Genomic DNA, 3,923 nt, shown 5'->3' on the forward strand with positions numbered 1-3,923 from the left:
GGATCCTCAGCAGGAAGGTAGAAGGTCAGTGCTCCAAGGGTGAGGAGCCTGTGCTGGCATGGGGCTAGGCTGCTCAGCCATGGGATGGGACTAGTGGGGCAGATGGATGGGCTGGTCCTCCACTGGAGGGGGCTTGGGGCAGCTGTACTCTTCTAGCCCCTCATTAGTGGGACACCTGTGTATTATCCATCCCTCCAGCTTCACAAAATGCAGTAGGAAACTAACTTCCAGTGAGCTGTTCCCATGCCTTGAGTTCCTGTAACAGATTTGGGAGTAGGATGGGGGGAGAGGTGGGATTGGTTTTGAGGGAGGGACTTTTTGGTGGGGTTGTTAGGTTGGTTTTTTAACTCTTCCCAATTCTCTGTTTGGTCTGTGACCTGTGGAGGGACATATGCTCACAAGTTCAGGGCAAGGCAAGCACATTGAAGTCAGTGTCCATTAGAAAAAGAAGGGTGGGTGGGCTGAAGGCAGGGGAGGATCTGCTATCCTGAGACTCCACCATGGATGTGGGTGTGTGATGGTGTACAAGGAGATTTCTTCCTTTCCTCTGGTGTTGCTAGAATTCCTGCCTTACGCACCTCTAATTGTAGGTTTCCCCTAAAGACATTTGGTGTCACTGTAAGGACGGCGTTTCACTCCCTCTCTGCCTGTACAGTTATTCTCTCTCTCTCACTGTGCAGTTCACTCCATAAGCCGTTGGTAACATACCATAAGACACAGATAGAGAGACACAGACAGACAGAAACCCCATGGCAGCCCTTCCTCCTCGCTTTCCCACCATGGAATAACTAAACTTGCCCCCACCCACACTTCCATCACCTCCTAGCACCCCACGATTATTTTGACCCTCTGGTCTTTTTGGAAGGAAGATTCTGTCACTTCTTAACACCACCTGCCTGGAAAAACACACACACACACACACACACACACACACACACACACACACAGAGCCCCCCAAACCCAGGGAGGAAGAGGTCTTTTTTTTCCCTCTTTTCTTTTGCTCTGACTCCAGAGCTTCAGACTCCAAGCCTGAGCAGCCACAATTTCTTACCATGTATTCTCCTTTTAAAACATCTCCTTCCTGCACACGCTCAGTCCTTGCAGCCACGATCTAACACAACTCCCCGCTTCTCGCCTGCAGGTTCTTTGCTCCCCATCACTCAGCTGATCCTGATCTTTTTTCTCCTATTTTTCCCCTCCCTGGGAGCTGAGGTGTGTGTGTCTGTGTGTGAGTGTGCCTGTGTGCAAGGGGGGGAGGTGGGGGGGGGCTTTTTTTTCTTAGTGGGGGAATTTTTTCAAAGCGTCTTCGTTATTATTTTATTTTGCTTCTCTGACTTGGACACTTCTCCCTTGGAGATTTCTTTTCCATGCAAAGGTAGGTGAGACGCATGCACACCTGGCTAACCTTATGTCTGTCTCGTTTCGCTTGGTTTTGTTGTCCTTTTAATAGAAAACTTGCGCCCACCCATGTACCTGCATCATTCCTGTTTTGTTTCATACCTGTTTCCTCTCTGGTGAAGTAAAGGGTAGACATGTCTGTAATGTTAATAATTCTGTCTTCCCAGAGAGGAAAGTTATTTCTCTGTGCATGTCCAGCTGTACATGTATGTCCGTGTATGGTGCCCATGTATGTGAGACTGCCTCTGTTTACCCAACAAGTAGCAATAATTGATTTTGGTGTGTGTTTTGGGCAGGGGTGGTGGTGGAAAGGGAACAACTGTGTGTCCAGCAATTCACGTCAATGAGCGATTGCAGCAGGAATGTTTTTCTCACACATATTCAGCAGCTCTTTGTACATGACTATAAATGATACAAGGAGTGTGAATAATTCCAGGAATTTCAAATATAGCTCTGGTTAGTTCGTACTGTTATGATGGGGAAGGATGGTGGGAAAGAGGAAGGGTTACAAAATCTCCTCCCTGGAGAGGTACCTGTCTGAGACTTGTTTATATTTAACTTTTCTTAAAATCATCTCACTGTTTAGGGTCTTCGTGGGTTTGGGGTATTTTTTTCTTTGCAAAGCAAGAGTTAGGTCTTTGATTGAGGTTTCATAAATTGTCTTTTCTTGTTTTGTTTAGATTATTACTGCATTTCAATTGTGTGTGCAACATCCAAAGTGTCTGAAAAGGGACAGGGAATAGAATGTACTTTAATATAGCAAATGCATCATCTTCTGTACATCACTGAAAGCTGTTGGCTGGAGTCGGGGGGAGAGATATAGAAGAATTAAAAAGAAGAGAACTAGAAATAATGTCAGGCAGTTTTGACTAGCAATTATCTGGTAAATTTTATGCCAATACCAGTTTTTGTAACACTCTTGATGGATACCTTTTGCTTCTTGGAAACAGCAGCTGTGTGAAAAGTACCAAGGGTTTGAAAAAAAAAAAAAAACAGAAAGAAAGAAAAAAACAACATGCATCATTTCCCTGCAAATTATTACAAAGAAAAATGGTAAACATGAAAAAGCAGAACTTACTCTGCATTTTCTTTCTGCTAACAGGAAGCGTTTTTCTCATTGATCTGGGTGTTGCTAGTGGTTCTGTATCTCTGTCGCTTAGAAGACTGCTATGTTAATTGTCAGTTGTTTCTGTGTGCTATTGCAGAGCTCTTGGTCTTAAATTGGGGCTGATGATTGAGGATTTATTATTTCAGAAGAAGGAAGGGGTCTGCTGACCCTCCACCCCTCTCACCCCGTTGATGTTTCACTCCAACATGTAAACTTCTTTATCAGTGGAAGGAAATCTGCAAGCTCATTATCTTCTCAACACCCTACCTCCAAAGAAACTTTTATTTCAAAGCATTGGAAGGGAATTCAAGACCCCTGTTTCTGCCTCCCTTCTCCTTTATATTTTAAGGACACCTTCTGACTGTCTGTCCCCCACCCAGCATTGCCCCATCCCTCAGGTCTGGGCAGGAGCACCGCCTCAGGCAGAAGGCAGCTGCCCACTGCTTGCAAGGGCTTATGCTGCTGGACTGAAAGCATTTGTTTCTGTCTCTATTAAATAACATAATAGTTTCATGCGATTGATATCAAATCTGATCTTCCTGAGAATGGCAGCTGTTCAAGCCTGTCGGTGAATGTCCAGTGCCATGATCTTCTCCCCAGGGGAGGCAGGCAGGGATCGAATCTGGGCATTGTGCTGGATTCCCTGCTCACTGGCAGGGTGTTTGCACTGGGCTGGCTGGGAGAGGGTGCAGTGTCTGTCCAGGAAAGCCTTGGCCCTGGCTGTAGGAGTAAGGTGGGGAAAAGCAATTTTCCTGCAGATCTCATGGGAAGGTGTGTGCCTGAGCACTGGCCACCTCAATGCACCAGCAGATGCACATGTACCTTGCCAGAAGACCTGCTGGTGAATATCTCAGAGAGTCAGGGGTACGAGGAAGGAGCTTTGGTCTGCCACGTCTAAGGTGTTTGCCTCGGGAAGCCTGGATCAGTCTGACATTCCCTATCATAAAGGGGGTGTTATACCAACATGTCTCATGTTTTGTCTTATAAAATCTCCCTTTGTTGCTGCCTCAGAAGTGTTTTCAGGCAGTGGACCTGGCTGGAGCAGGGCCAGAACAGCCACAGCTATCAAGGGAGTGAGGGGAAGCGTCACAGGATGGGGGATGCTGATTCACAAGGAGCTCACTGCTTGCCTGTAGGTGTTTCTGGGTAGGCACAGTGGGCTTGGTTGGGATATGAGGAGACTGGTTGCGCTGCTTGGGGTGTATCAAGGTGCACCCATGATGCCAGGCAAGCTTTCCTGTGTCCCCACCTTTGTCCCCACCAAGAGCAGAACCTTCCTCACTGGTTCAGCCCTGGCCATCCTCAAAGCACTCGTAACACACCTTGTGCCCCAGGCTGCAGCTCTGGCTTCTACTCTATTTCTGTCTCCCTCCCTCCCTCCCTCCCTCCCTTCCTTCCTTCCTTCCTTCCTTCCTTC

The 3,923-nt window shown here is 47.1% G+C and overlaps 1 long non-coding RNA gene across 1 annotated transcript in view; it reads left to right on the forward strand.

The window, feature by feature from the left end:
* The first annotated feature begins 759 nt into the window (after positions 1-759).
* LOC113491418 overlaps positions 760-3,923 on the forward strand; it is a 13,262-nt gene continuing 10,098 nt past the window's right edge. Inside the window, exons 1-2 of the long non-coding RNA XR_003400399.1 lie at positions 760-1,212; positions 1,357-1,375. This is a non-coding gene — a long non-coding RNA (uncharacterized LOC113491418). The remainder of the gene's footprint in view (positions 1,213-1,356; positions 1,376-3,923) is intronic.

Source organism: Athene cunicularia (assembly GCF_003259725.1).
Source record: "Athene cunicularia isolate RWA chromosome 1 unlocalized genomic scaffold, athCun1 chr1_part2, whole genome shotgun sequence".
Taxonomy (NCBI): Eukaryota; Metazoa; Chordata; class Aves; order Strigiformes; family Strigidae; genus Athene; species Athene cunicularia.